This window comes from Lycorma delicatula, chromosome 10 (assembly GCF_047948215.1).
Source record: "Lycorma delicatula isolate Av1 chromosome 10, ASM4794821v1, whole genome shotgun sequence".
Classification (NCBI taxonomy): domain Eukaryota; kingdom Metazoa; phylum Arthropoda; class Insecta; order Hemiptera; family Fulgoridae; genus Lycorma; species Lycorma delicatula.
In genome coordinates, this window is record NC_134464.1 from 94,540,810 (window position 1) to 94,557,719 (window position 16,910).

Below are 16,910 nucleotides of genomic sequence, written 5' to 3' on the forward strand. Positions count from 1 at the left end.
TCACCTTTATATAATCTTTTACCCTACAAGATGAAAAATCTATGAACAAACATCCCTTTTACAAAAGCTTTCTGCTACTCCTTTTTCCACTCAATAACATAGTGCACTTCACTGCTATCTTTCCTTCCAGTCCGAAATACTATTTTACAAAGCTTATTAAATTTCTCTAATAAATATTTAATGTTTTGAACTCAAATGGCATCAACAAAACCCTCCTCACCTAAATTCTGCGGTACATCATAAAGTATCACGTGTGGTCGCAAAAACTTGTTAACAGTATCCCCTCATTTTACCGAATACATTCGGTAAAATGAATAAATGATTTGTGACTATTCATACACCTTTAGGATTATCTGTAAAACTTATCTTTAATTCCTGCTTCCTGTCATCCAACTTTTTTATAACTTCATCCTTGAAGGCCTACGGAGTAATACCGACAGGCTTTTCTATCAAGACCTTTTGTTTTGACACAACAGTGGTATGAACGTCTAAATAAACTTCTTGGTCATAATCGGCAAATCAGATTTTGCTTTCTCACCCATTCCGGCCCTAAAGCCCTCTACGTACTCCTGGAGTCTATCATCTCACTTAACATTTAATAAGTGTAAATATCACAACTTTCACATACAAGGCTGTTTGAAAGTTGTACTTCTCTCTTTCAAATTTTTCTAATTACCAATAGATAATTCAATTTCCACACATAGTCCATTAAACATGCCCACTAATACCATAATAACTCTGTTTGAAATTATATCTGCTGTGGACAATTGCATTTCTAATTCCTTCAGTGCTGCTACCTCTGTCTTTTTGGCCTTCAAGAACGGCAAGGTGGATTTCCCTTGGCCTAAAGAAGGGCCAAATATTTCTTCAACAAGTCGAACATCAGAACCAGTATCACATTCTTCCTCTGCAATTTCACTATCCATCTCTACAGCCTTTGCGGCACGCTTACTATTTTTTTTTTGCTTCCTTTGTTGCCCAACTGCTTCAGTTTTCCCGGAAGGTTAACAGGATGTTGCCTACGACTTGCCAAACCTGACACACTGACAACACCAACACTATCAAAATCAGGTATTACTACTTTCATCCCCAACAACAGCCTCCAAAGATTACTTCAAATTTGCTTTCTGGGATCCCTTCAAAATAGGATGCGATAAGAGTTCTGATTTGGAAAGCGAAATGAAACAAATTAGATAGGTACATTTGAACATTCTCTGTTTAGTATTGTGGAAAATCCATCTAAGTATAATATAGTTTATATTACTTTTGTAATAAAAAAGAGGGGTAAAGGGTATTTTACTTATTCCTATACCAGCTTAAAATAAAATATCATAATCTTACTGATCGAGAAGCTTAATAAAACAAAAAATTATTGAAGTTCATCTATTTTTAGAATGTACACATGAAAGAAGTATGAAAATGTAGATAGCAAAGAAGAATATGTGGCACGAGATGTTAATTTTAAAACTGAAAATATAACCATTTACAGTACAAATGATTTGAGCATATGCTGAAAGAGGCATTAGGTAGATTAAACAATGAAGAAACTTAATTGCTAGCAAAATTAAATGGTTGGTAATGCATAAACAATAGTTGAGCGTCTAAAATTTGCAGCGATCTACCTGATCTCACAGAACAAAACAAAGGTCCCTGTAAGAAAAGACATCCACCTTATTACGATCCCAGTCGTCACACCAGCTCTATTTGTAGCGCTAACGAGTTTTACTGGAGGTCGTCTTTTAGACCCTCTAAACTTGAGAACACAACACAGTCATCATTTTGACTTCTCATCCATTTCATCATAACAGAAAATATCTCAGCTAACCGGGGCTCTATGCCAAAATGCCTGTCTTTGTGAAGTAAGCACCCATGTGGGTCTCTAGCTACCCAGGTTGCTATTCTATCTATACATCTAAGCATCAAATCCCCTCAGCCATCCTCCGCAGGGCTATGAATCTAAGGAGGCCAGCAAATATATTCCATTCCATTTCGCTTTTCCAATTAACTTGAGATCAAAAGGAGTGATCAACGTAGAAAACAAAGATGGGTACAACTTTAGATTCGCAAAAAATGTAACTGATCAAGATCCTCAACATTAAAAAAAATGGTAAATTTGCTGCTTAACAAGAATGACTTCATCAAGTTGCAATTACCAGAAAAAGTCGCAGACATTCCAGTATTTGAATGAATCAATGGTTTATCAGTGAATGTTTTCACACAAAAGGAAAAAATGAAATCATACTATTAGAAGTCTGCTATGAAGAAAAAACTGATCGCTAAGATTTACTGTACATAAAGAATGATAAATCCGTCTATTACTATTATATGAGTGATTTCTTGCTCCATATAGATTAGAATTGACAAAGATAATCAAGAAATTAAAATATGGCAATGCTGCTGCTTCATATTCTTCAGTAAGGATGGAATATACAATGAAAATTGAAGCATACTTTTGTGCTGCTCACAAAAACTGGCCAGCACATGTTAAATCCCACATCTCAGTAAAGACGGTTCACCACCTCTACTGCCATTTAAGAACTATCAAAACTTTTTACCGTTCCTATCTTTTGCACATACACTGTTGTCTTCATGTCATATATCAATACCAGCCATTGAACTCCTGCTTGTGCTTTGTATGGCCTGAGTTGACCGTGGATAAGATAAAGCAGGACTTACCTGTTCAGATTCATTTGTTTTCTTTGTCCTCTTGCTTAATGTAAACATCTGTCATTCTCTTCTTTCTTCTTATTTATTGTTGAACCAACTGATCTTAATAATTGTTCGAATTATTAATGTATGAATTTTTACTTTCCTTTACAATGTGAACCAATTAACATGAAAATGTATATCTGTGCTAGTCAGAATGTTTAATATTCTATAAAATGTGTAATTAACCTAAATGTCATAATTTAATATAATGTTTAACTGATTTAATGGAAAATTAAAAAGTAAATAAAGGAAGTGATTATTAACAATTGGTTATCTGGGATTATACTTAATGTAAACAGTTTACACAAACAACGAATTGCTCTGCGGCTGAAATTATTGTGCACTACCTCTAGTAAGAGATCACAATGCTGCTCAGCATTTCCTTTGGAGTCTAGCCAATGTGGTGAGCAGTGTGGAAGAAGCTGGAGCTAGAACTGAAAAAGCTGGAAAGGAGAATGATATTCATATGTAATGATGAGACAGCATTTATAAAAAAGTATTCCACAGTATTTGAAAGCAAACAAAAAGGTCTTCTGCTAAATTAAAAGAAGCCGAAAGATATAAACAAAAGTAATGAAAGACGGTCATGCAAAGGATTAACTTGCATATTGCAAGACCAGACCACCTAAATTCAAAGTCGACAATTAATTTGCATAAGCAAGAACAAAAAACATTTGAAAAAGGCTATCTATAAAATTGGTCAAATGAGATATTCAAAATTTATGTTTTGATGAATTAAAAAGTCAACCTGTGATGCATGAATTGATCAGTTCTCATTGTGAGGTGTTGAAAAGAAAATTCCATGAACAAGATCAAACGCAAAGACATACATGATTATAATGACTGAAAAGGTTATCCATCACAAAAGTAACAAGTTACTAGTCAAGTGGCTGGGATTAGGATACAACTCCTGGATTAATTATACAGATATACTGAAACATTAGATGAAAAACCATTATACAGAGATGATGAGGTTAAATAGAAGCAAAGGTTGATGGTGTCTAATTCTGACAACATTACTGTAATTAGTAGTTGTGATGGTGGTAACTTAAAGTGAAAACTCGGATGATGCTGAGCATATAAGATGTAACAGTATGCAGTAGCTTAGATTGGGGTAAGACGAACACCTCATCAGTATACTGTTCCATCAGAACTGTTTACATTACAGAAATATTTACGTATTATTTCCAAATATTTGTATCAGTCCAAGTATCAATTCTTACAGACTGCGATGAGGTTGATACTAGACACTGGCTATTTTCTGTACTCTGAAAATAAACAGGTCAAACCATCTGATAGAAGGATAACAAAATTGAAGAGAGACATGAAAATGTAAGAAAGTATTTTACTTGTGGTCGACACAACAAGGTAGATTGCTTCTACCTGACACACTCGTACACTAAGACACTGTAACACCTCATCTGTGACAACTGTAACTTTCTGATTGTGCTCAAAGAAGATGATTTCAATCTGTAGCATGTGAACAAAGACCACAAGAGTTCCAAATTTTCGCTGTATGATTTTAAAGCTGTTTGCTCCAGGGCTTGAAAAGACAAGCCGTATTGGTTATAAGGATGAGGAGCTGAATGAGGGCAGCTACCAGATTGGTTTCCACACTTCATCACAAAAATCAGTGAATATAATAAAAAAATATATAACATATATAGGTTTTAAAGACAATATAATTGATGATGATAAAAATGAATCAAATCAAAAGTAAAAAATCAGATTCAAGTAGTGAGTCTGAAGAAAATGAAGATAATGATGAAAATAATGAGGTAGAACCTAGACCGTCATTGAGAATAAGAAAGCCAAATAGTTTATATGCAAATAATTATTTTGTAACTTATTATCTAATTAATTAATTATGTTAATTTCTGTGATATAAGTGTAACAAATATATATGAGAAGGCTACGCTAAGCAGTGAAGCTGATAATTGGAAAAAGCTATACATAGAGAAATAGAAAGCTTAACTAAGAATAGAACTTGGAAAATAGTTGAAAAGTGAAAAGATAGAAAAGTTATTGATGTAAGGTGGATTTTTAGAAAAAAGAGTAAATGTAAATTCAAAGACAGGCATAGTAGCCAACAGGAAGTTTAAAAATTTTATTATGGTATTGTTAAAATAGTTTCAATGTCGATCAGACGTGGTTGTAGAAACAGCCTTTTTAATGAGAAAATGATCTCCACAGTTTATATTAATCAACTTGTAAGTTATGAAGATGGTACAAATAGATAGGGTATTTAGTTTGTTAAAATCTTTGTATGATTTATGAGAAAGTCCCAGAACTTGGTATGAATATTTCAATAAATGCATAGAATGGGTTAGGTTTCAAAATAAGCAGTTATTGATTATTGTTTATATGCCAATGATATTGAAAGTGAACCTATTTATATTTTAATATTTGTAAATGACTTATTAATATGCAGTAAAGATCAGACTAAAATTAACGACGTTATCAGAATGCTTTAAAATTTTAAAAAATGGGAAAAGTAAGGAAATATGTAATAATAAGTAATAATTATGAGGTGAGAAAAAAATTATGACAAGTCAAAAAAACTGTATTGGATAATTAGAAAACAAAGTATAATTTAAAATAAACTAAGTTAAATTATACACCAATGGAAGTCAATTTAAAAATTGAACTTACAAATAAAATAGTAGAATAAAATACAGAAATCTAATATGTGAACTTTTGTATTGAAGTACCAGAACAAGACCTGACATTGCTTTTAGTGTAAATTATTTAAGCAGATTTGAAATTATGATGAAACTTAAAGTAGTATTTTATTTAAAATTAATACTGTTATCTAAGTAGTATTTATTTGAAATTAAAACACTACAAATAATACCATATGCACTTATAGCTATACTTAACAAAAAATTTAAAACTAACTTTCAACAAAAGGATTGATGCTGATCAGGCATGTGATACTATTCATAGAAAATCAATATCAAGGTATGAAATAAGATTGTTCAATAATGTCAACATATTGGAAATCTCACAGAGTTCTGTAACTAAATTATCAACGTTCACTAAGTACATAGCATTATCCAAGACAGTAACAGATATTTAATATTTACAAACAATTATTTAATAGTTACAAAGAAAGAAATATTTAATATAGAAGTAGATAAACATGTACAAGGATAACTACAGAGTGTTAATTATAGCGAAATATGTCAACTTGCATTTTGTTTACAGAATGCAAGGATATCTGAGGATATTTTATTCCCCTATTAATCGCAGAGCCTGGACGTCAATCTCTTGCTGTTGAGTCTTTCTAATTATTGGGCAGATATTTAATTTTTAGTGGTGGTTACATATTTGTTTTTATTTTAAAATAGATGGAGTGGGGATTTCATTCTGTTCTTTTGTGGATCGGGCATGGAAGTATTTTTACTTGGATTATTCCTTGGGAGATTGGAAGATAGGAAGATATTTGTATTCTTCTATCAATGCGATTTCCCGAAAGGCCACTGAAGGCCTTTTGATGCTAGTGCCTTTCAGTCTAGTAGGAATGCAGGTGATTGGACCATAGTTTTTGGAGAATGCAATCACTAACCCCTCAGAGGGAGTCACTTGTGGTATATCTGTAGGAGATTAATAACAATTAAAATATAAATATTACAGCAAATATACACACACAATGAATTATAAGTAAACATTAATAATCTTATAAAGAGGATTATTTTTTTGTATTCTAAATTGATTATTAAATGTTATTCTTCCCCATTACAAACTTTTCAATAAGCCTATCATTATTTTAAATAAATTTTATACTATACTATTTTCTGGATAATTCAAACTTTTCATGCAGGTAAACTTTCAGTTTTTGTATTTTGATAAAGATAAGATTAAAAAAAAAATCCACATCTGCAGATATTAATGAAAATTAGAAATAGGGTATTTCAATGCATAACATCTGTTTATGTTAAGTTTCAAATGGCTCAATTATGAATGATTGTTTTTCATTTTCATGGTAAAATAAAAAATATCACATCAAAGAAAAAAAAATTAAGTAGTCTTAAAGAAGTTTTTAAATACAGAACTAAGGTAGTCGATCTTTCAATTACACAATAATTAATTTTTGTTAAGATAAATTTTTTATGGAATTTAATAAATTATAAAATAGTATAGGCTTATTTTATTATATAAAGTTATAATTAAATTAATATTTCAAGATTCATGGTAAACGTAGATCTTCTACTCAAGTTAAAAGTACTAATTAATATTTATTGATTATCAATATTTATCATCTTATCACTATTTAAATGGCATAACAAATTTTAACTATTCTTTATTTATTACATATTTATTCCATTCATTCTTTATTTTGAAAGCCCAATCATTCTCAAAAAAAAAAAAATCAAAACATTTTCTTTTAGTGTAAGAAAAAATTTTAACTTCAAAGACAATCATGATTTGCAACTTTGAAACTTTTGAATAAATTTTAATGAATCTTGCATGCAAAGTGATTATTTAATTATATTTTCTAGCTTAAGATTAAATATTTTTATTGTGGTGGTATTATAATTGAATTACATGACTGTATCATAATGAGGAGACATTATGAAACAGATTTTCATTATGTTACAGGTATTCAAATGATCAAAAGCCTACTCTTTTCAACCATTTACCGATCAGAAGCGGATATTGTTTAATATATCAACTGTTTTCTAAGATTCTAAGGAAGAAAAGTCTTTAATACCAATCGATCTTAAAGAAAAGGTAACTTATGACTAATAACCTACTGCCACGGAAATGAATTGTTTAATGTATTTTTTGAGAAATTAAAAATATATTCCATTACAACATATTCTATCATTGATTTAAATCAGTAATCCCAATATTTTCTCAGCTGTAGAAAAAATATGATATGCAATTCTTTATAATGGCCATTAATGTACTCTTGTAAAGTTTACTTTAACTTACTTTTCACTCGTGCATTAATGGCTATCATTAAACACACTGCATAATGCACTATAATGGGAACATTCTCCCATTTATTAATTACTTTAGTTTAATATAATCAATCAGGTTACATTAAAAAAGAAAAACTGAAGAAACAAAGAACATTTGCAATTATATTGGTTGAGATATTAAACTGAAATTGGGGCTTTGTCTGTCTGCTCCTACAAGAACATAAAAAGTTAATAATTATAGATGTTTTAAAAATGAAACTATCAATGATATTTGACATTTATATTACAATAACAAAAATGAATTACATTGCAGGCACAAAGTCCTTGGTAGAAAGGAAAAAATCTTAATACTATTCTAGGGAGTATTTCAATTAGAACTTGAACTAATGTTAGGAATTTCACTCCATTTAGTTTGCCGCTGCTAACTGGATCTCCTACCATCAGGAGCATGGTCACTGCAGATAAATCTAAAAATGAGGTAGACTTCTTCCAGTTTTTTTACGATATACATGCATTTATGGAAGATATGGGTGACGTGAATAAAAATCAGTAATTACTTTTCTTTACTTTTTTTAAGAAATTGCTTATGAATGTGAGAATAAAATATTGGTATATTTTTATCTTATCGGGTATTTCTTTTCCTTATAAGTAATTGCTGATAACTACAAGCAAATACTGATCCTGATTTCCTAACAGGTTGTGAATAAAATGGGCAAATTTCTTACTTATTCTTATAAGAAATTACTTATTGATTTTTAAGGTACCTCCAGACCAATATTATCATTTACGGCTGCATTTATGAATGTTTCGTAATTGAAAAAATTACAAAAGAGACAGTACATCAGTTCAAATTCAGAGAACAATTCTGTGTAATTTGCTATTTGACAAGGGAGACGTTTAATTAGTGTCACTAGTTTTTCGTTTCAAAGTCGCCTTTGCATTACAATTATTCATATCAGTTACAAAAGTACCGGTGTTTCACATTCTTCTGGAGTATGTTTATCTTTCTCATCTTCGATACCAGCACTAGCTGCCCCCCCCCCCCCCGAAATTGTTTGAATTAGGATTTTCATATTCTTCTAAGAGGTTTAACAAATCCTCCCAGTTTAATAATTTTATCATCTTGTTGTCTGTTTTAAGCTTGTCTGTTTTCTTTTTAATTTCATACTTCATATTGTTAAGCATTTTCTTTATTTTTGCCAGTGACATTTTCTTTCCCATGCTCTGTTCAAACTCTTTCAAAATGTTTGCCCGTTCTTTTTCTTTAGTGTATATAAATTTAAGGGCCAAAGGTTTATTTAAAATAACTTTATGATTTCTTAATTCATTTACTTAATTTGCCCTACCATCAGCCACATTATTGGTATTGTCGAAAACCAGAGAAAATTGTTTTTCTTCTTCACTTGACAACACGTTTAACAATCCAGTTGACTAGCAAGGAACTCGTGGTATACCGAAATGATTAATTTTAACAGAAATGATATCATCATGGATGGATATGAATAATCAGGCTCTTTCCCCATTTTTGTACAAACAACTTTAAACATGCAGGCTTATGTTTTATATCTTGGCACCAGCAGCAATTTCTTAAGAGAAAGAAATAGAAAGTAAACTACACACCTGCAAACTCTTAAGATTAAAAGTAATTACTTATAAGGAAAAGAAAATGTTTATTCACTAATTTCTAACAGAATAAGTCTGAATAAGTAATTACTTTTCTTAACAAATAATTACTGATCAGTTTTTATTTTAGTTTATTCAGATTATTCTATATTTTTGATCTAGAAATCATTTAAATAAACTTGTTATTATTGCTGTATATAATCTGTGATTATTGTTAAATTGTGTTTTATTTTTATGTGGCCAGTATTATATGCTCTGTTAAGCAAGAATATCATGGCTTCTGCTGTAATAAATAAATAATTTTATTTTGTTATTTTTTTGTGTACTTTGAAGTCAAACTGGTTACACTTTATTTCATGGATTAGCCATTATTGTTGATGTAAATGTAGTTTGACATTGTAGTTCCTGGAATAGTTAAAAAATACATCATTTTTATATCATTAATATTTCATTTTTAATTGACTTCAAAATCCAAATAATCGCAAATATGTTATTATTTGAGAACCAATCTACTGATTTCCAGAAATAAGTACAATGAGCATTAATATGCTTTATAGCATGCAATAATTTGGTAAATCATACTTTCCTTTTAGACTCTGTCACAAAATGGCTAATATTAAAATTTCCCAAAATGTATTACATTTTGAAAACTTACCTGTCATACTTATGTTTTATTATTTGTTTGTAATAATCATATGTATAAAAAAAATTTAATTTAATTTATATTACAGTACAATAATCCTTTAACTTTTTCATTTGATTTGATAATATAAGCAAATCTCTTGTAGCAATAACATTGATAGCTACTTCTCTCTTGAGTTTTTCATCGAATCTAACTGTTGCAGCAGAATGAATAATTATAGTTACATTTTCTTGAAGTTCTTGTTGATCTGTATTTGAAAGGCCTAACATAGGTTTACTACAGTCACCAATAATAAGTGAAACTTTTTCCTTAGCAAGTGGATTCACTTTTGAATAGATCTGTAAAAGATAAAAGACATGATTATAAAACAATTATTTTGGAGTAAATGGATCAAACTTTTCAAATACAATAATATCAAAATCATCACTGTATTAAAAGAAAAAAAATCTGATGTGGGCACTACATGACTTTCTTGTACACCTATTACATTACACATACACATTCTTTTAAAATGAAAAGTACATAAAATTTTATTTCATTAATAACTTTTGATATTTTTCCATTTTCTTTTTTTTATTGTTGTTTATTTATTGTAAAGACTTTTTACAATCAGAGGTTAATAATTATTAATAAATCAATATATTTAAATTTAAAAAAAGTTAAAAAACGGTAGATGAAGTCTGATTTGAATTGATGTGCCTTCTTCCCCTTATAAGATCCAAATATTTCATTAATTAAAATTTCATTTGGCTATAACTCTGGAACCGATGAAAATAAGTACCACTTATGATATATTGTTGAAAAGCTCTCAATGAGGGATTACTGCAGTTAAGAAGAAGTCCAAAATCTAAATGTTTCAAAATTGAAACAACATGTAAACACATTTTTGGTCCAGTCGATTGCAATCAACAGGGGAGCTGTACAATTAGGTGTTACAACAGTACTAAATCCAAAAAATCAAATCCTACGGCTAAACCTTTTTGAGTTATGCGAGATATGTACATACGTACAGACGTCAAGCCGAAACTAGTCAAAATGGATATTTTCAAAAACCAAATTCGTTGAAATCTGAAAACCAAAATTTTTCGCAATCACAATACTTTCTTCTATTGTTCTGTCAATCAAAAAGGACTTCTCGGTGAAAAAATAACTATTTGAACAAACTACTGGGAAAAAAACAGGTCTTATTAATTGGTTAACGTTTGAAAAAATAACTCACTTTTCTGTTACACTAAACTGCTTATTTTTGGGTTTGAAAACAACAGATTTATTTTAATATTTTTCCCAACACATTGGCTGCTGGCTGCAGGATGTTTGGGTTGACAGCAGTGAATACAGTATATCATTTTATCACAAGATGTGAAGTTTTACGATTATTTTATTCTGCTTTGTAATGTTACAATATTTTCATGAATAAGATGTATTTGGTTTTTGAAACTGTTTGATCTTAAGAGTTCGCTTATACCGTATTTATATTAGTAAAATAATGGTTTGCTGGGCAAACAGTTAGCCAATATCCATGGTAGAGTGGTAGCGTCTTGTCTACTATGCAGTAGGCGGAAAAACATTTTTACCAAAGTGAAACAACATTTCATTTTTTCTGAGAATCAATGGTTTAGTCAAATTATTTGATATTTTCCTTCCAATACATCACTAATGCGTACAATCACATTAATTTTATAAACCAAATAAATTGAATGTAGAGTTTTTAAAACTTAGCAATTGTATTATCACTTTCGATGTTCTTCAGTGACATGCTGTTATAGTGATATGCTGTTATATCTCATAGTGGCACTGAGTGATTTTATTAGTGAAAGGTTTTTTTTAGAGTTAGGCAGACACTTATATAGAAAATGATGGTACATTTAGAATATAGATGTAGAGCTTTTGCGTGATTATGTTCATATTGTTCAACTGTAGGGAAAGGTTAGCAGAAAATGAGAGCCTAAGAGATAGTGCAGAGTAAAATAATTTAGTTTTTATGGAATAAAGAAATTAAAAGAGGAAAATTTTATTTTATTGAGAAAATATTTTTCTGTTAAAATAATTCTAAAAAAAGGGGTATGTTCATAAATAAATAAATAGATTATATATATATATATACCCACACACAAAAATGTAATTATCACTCATTAGTGAATAGCACATTATCATATTAGAATAAATAGTATTCATTTAAATATGAGTATACATATTAATATTAAATACACTGATAAACATAATTTTTGTTTCCTAACATGCAATACATGTTTTCATCTGTGTTCTGATGCTGAAAACAAATATGAACTCAAGACTCTTTGTATCACCTAACATTTTTGAAAATTTCATAGATGTGAAACACGTAAAGAGACTTCTTCACCATTGTGGTAACGATAACTAATATCAGGTCATTCATAATATATATTATGAATGATTTTTATTTTAATCAAAATAGCTTACAAAATGTTTGTTTTAAATACATTTATGAACCTGGTTTACTTACTATAAACAGTAATTATTGATAAAAGATTAGAAAATTGATAATTATCGGGAACATTTTAAGTAAACAACACAGTCATTATTGTTTCATGTGGTGCTACTGGTACTATACATGCAATGGCAACGTCGAACAAAGTTGTTTGGTTCTCACAACAGTGTTGAAATGATGAACGCTCTGCCACTCATTTACTTTTAGATATAGTAGGCAATGGAGATAAGTATAATTATTTGCTTTATATTATATTTTGAGTACCTACTCAAATAGAAAAACTGTAAATAAATAAAGGTATACAAGGTGAAGTTGAATAAATAGATTTAAATAATTACCTGTATGGTTTTATAACATGTTCATTGTTATTATTAAATATTTTTGAACAAATTTGTGTTAAAACAAAACAAATATTGTTTTATTATTCTGATTAAATTATAATGTGCACTCGCAAAAAAATTTAAGCACAAACCATGAAAGCAAAATGAATTGTTAAGGCATTTGCCTTATAACCAAGGGAAACCATGGTAAAACCTTGGTCAGAACATCAAAAATATTTTAAAACATTTACTGCACAAAAAAAAATAAACGTTACAATCAGAAATAATTTTAATTCTTCCAATTATATTCTGAAATAAAATCAATTAAGAAAGAAAAATCTCATATTTTTTTAACGTATTCTTGTCAGGAAGGAGTCCTACATTAGTGACCATCAAACATTTACAATTGTCTTTGCACATTTATGATTATAAATACAAATAAGAACAAACCCTTCTTTTGATATACAAGAAATTAAATTTTAGTACCTTAAAATATATTTTTTGGCCAAGGTAAAATTTTTATAAAAAATATTTGTAATTAACAGTTTAAATATTTTTTGTTTTTCTTTTGTAGAAGAAATAACAATTAACATATTTACATAAATAAAAGAGTATAAATGTTAATAAATGTTTTTCAGTAATAAAATATTTTTTAAATATTTCTTTATATAAATTTAACATACAACAAAATCTGAAAGAAATTAATCAAATAAATATAAATAAAATAAATAATATAATATAATAAATAATATAATATAAATATAATATAATAAATAATAGTTATTATTAAATTATTGCAAATAAATAGCAAAGAAGTCTACAAGTTGTATTAGTATAATTATTTGTTTAATGATAAGTTCACACATAATTGTGAATAGAGTTTATAAATAAATTATAAAATTATCTTTATGCTTTATGTTATGAAGAAATTCAGTGAATTAAATTATAAGAAATGTAAATTAATTCATCAAGATATCCAAGTCTAGTATGTTGTGCTTTTAATATAATAATTTGCCTGGGAAATAAGTTTCATAAGCAGACAAATATCACTCTGTTAAGGGGACATTAAGAAAGTAGCTATTGCCTCGGTACAAGAGATAAATCCAGAATTTTATCAAAGACGAAGTTCGAAGATGTAATTGATATTCATGGAATCCATATGAGGAAAAGAGGTTCCAATCGACTCAAGAAGTCTAATTCACAATAATAATAATAATAATTAATATTTATATGTCTCTGAAGGTGTCACAATTCAACAGATAACCTGACATGACATATCTATTCCCAAAAAAAAACGCTGAGCCAGTCTTAATAAAAACTCAACATCACGAATTAGGCTTGCTGAGGAAAATGGATATTTTAATTGTTTTTCTGATGCCTTTGCCTCAAAATTATTGCACATCAGCACGAAGTTAACTAAACTGTAGCTGATATTCAGCCCTGAAATTGGTCCTTTTACTCTAATTCACATTGAATGGTTATATTGTGTCATAATAAATGTAAAGAAATCAACTTTATATGGTATCAGTTGTATCTTGCATGACTTGTATAACACAGAAGTCACAGATCAGGAATTTATTATGTAATCACTTGTTCAACTGCTTCTTCATTCTGTTTAGTGCTTGTAAAGGAGCAATTGATGAAAGACATGATGTTATCGCCGTTTCCAACTTGTAATTCAGTGTTTTGTAATTCATTTTTATGAGCAAGCATACAGTGAAACTAAAATCTGCAGATGATAGTCTCATGTTTATACTAATATTATGAGTGACATAGTCATGATGCCAGAAAATCAGAGAGAAGTGAACCATACAAATTCAGATGATATTATTGAACTGAAAAATGATTGTCACAACATTTTGGGAACAAAAGAATCTACTAGCAGAATTGATGGAGCTTGGGACTGCAGCCGTATCAGAGTCTTATTATGAATTGAAGGATGTTAGACAAATCAAACTGTGCAGGCTGCTCTCGATGGCTGTTATTTTTCTGAATGAAAATGCATAACCTTACGCTATAAGCCACTCAAAGGCTTTAGTTGTCGGTTGAAGTTGAAGATTTTTATTGTTTGGATACTGCTTGAATACCTTCTCTTTATTAAGATAAAGATTTGTCTGTTAATCGGTATAATGAACCTAACAAGGGGCTCAGAAATGGATGGGTGGTGGATTTTAAAAATCATTTCTACAAAAGTCGGTGTTGTGGTGTAACAAGTGCCCAAGAGTGGAAATCGACTAGAGGAAACTCTAGTGCAGATATGTTTATAAGATATAGTGATCCAAATAACAAAATATTTAGACACTGTTTTTTTCTTACCAGAATTCATGTAAATGCCATATTTGTCTATACATTGTGGAGAATGGACTTTTCACGATAGCTTTAGATTTTTACGAAAGTAAAACTTGCCAGTTTTTATCCATTTGTCCTAACATTGCATAAGAAGATCTGAACAATTTTTTGTAATTATGGTAATTTTTTTTAAATTTATTTCTACTTACTTAGGAAGAAATTGTAGTTTAAAAAAAGTCAATAAAATAATTAGAGACATTTATATATGTCATTTGCCATAAACAAAGTATTGAATGTGATAAGATATGAGATACAAGTCTTACAAAACGGCATTGCCATTGTCAAAAAAAAAGCATTTCACGCCAGGCTTAATAAGGAAAGCGATCTTCTACCCAGAGTAGGCCAAGCCCACTAAAAGACAAGAAATCTTTCACCTGTACAAGCGACACCTTCACTCTGTTCAACACTGGGACTGATCGCGTATGTAAATCTATATTCTTAATGAAAGTGACAGATCAACAGATCTCTTGCATCTGTTGTGCTTTATATGCATCACCGCATTGTGATTGTGATAGATTATTTAACAATAAGTTTTCCTAAATCGAGTGATGAATAAATATTTTTGAGGATAAACTTAGCAAATGTGAATTAGCTGCATGGAAGTTCTTCAAAGACATTGTTGGTGATTTCTTAGGCAACAGAAAATATGAAAACTATGTTTTTTTGTTAATAAGCTATTAAAAAACTACAAACATTTAGCATGTAGGATGTCATTAAAAATTCATTTTCTACATTTCCACTTAGACTTTTATCCTGAAAATTTGGGCTCTGTCACTGATGAGCAGGGAGAGTGTTTCTGTCAGGATATTCTGACCATGAAGCATCAGTACCAAGGAAGATGGGATCTAGAATGATTGACGACTATTGTTGGTTTTTATTTAGAGATACTGATCAAACATCGCACGAGTGAAAAAATGTTTCAACATATTTTAAAAATTCAATTCCAATGATTTAAATGTTTAAAAACTGTATTGAATATATTTCAATTCATTTGTATTTGAATAAACAAATATTTAGGCGATTTAAATAAATTATAAATGAATACACATAAAATAACTTTTTTGGAATATTGTTATCCTACTGATTATGCGTTTATTGATAAATAAAACGTATGTATCTAAAAATGCAATGTATTACACAAAATTTTATAAGTTTTGAATTCAGCACCCAAAATTTGTTAAAATCACCATGTACAATTCTAGATATACATATTTTTTTCATGTTTTACTGCGTTTTAAAAATTCTATTAGACATTTACGGTACTTACTTTTTATTCAATCCAGATTTGAAACTACGGTTGATAGTCACTTTAATTAAAATTTTCCTTATCTTCCATAATTATTCTCCACTTTCAATATTACATTTGAGAATCAGTAACCATTTTTTTGTCACAGCTTCCATGAATTTAAAAGTACTCCTGGTACAGCACCTACAACTCAAAATCACTTGGCAAAAAGATTAGTAATGCACTTAATATGAACTGTTAATTTTTTTTTTTTTTTTTTTTTTTTGCGTAGGAGGAGGAAAAAGCTCTTCCAGCCACCGTCTGCGCCCGCAACAGACGGTAGTGTCGGGCTCTCACCGACTAAAAAACCTCCCCCTTAGGGAGGAGGACCCTATTAGGGATTGGGATCGTGGACGCTACTTAACTAACTAATAATAAAATAATATCTACGTTGTACCTGAAAAAAAATACACAGCATATACAAAATTTAAATATATTTTCATAAAACTTAATTTACACTGCTTATCTAATTAATTTTAATGTAAAATTTATGTCAAACCTGAAATAGAAACATACACAAAAATACACATAAAAAATTCCTACAGATAAGTTCCTATCAGGGACCCTACTGGGACTTGGGACCCAC

The 16,910-nt window shown here is 29.6% G+C and overlaps 1 long non-coding RNA gene across 2 annotated transcripts in view; it reads left to right on the forward strand.

Annotated features, from left to right (window-relative positions):
• LOC142331559 (uncharacterized) overlaps positions 1-16,910 on the forward strand; it is a 51,225-nt gene that overhangs the window by 23,492 nt on the left and 10,823 nt on the right. The window contains exon 2 of one of the 2 annotated variants that reach the window (XR_012758041.1): positions 7,312-7,443. This is a non-coding gene — a long non-coding RNA (uncharacterized LOC142331559). Of the gene's footprint in view, positions 1-7,311; positions 7,528-16,910 lie in introns of those variants that run through there. The other variant, XR_012758040.1, reaches the window with a different exon arrangement.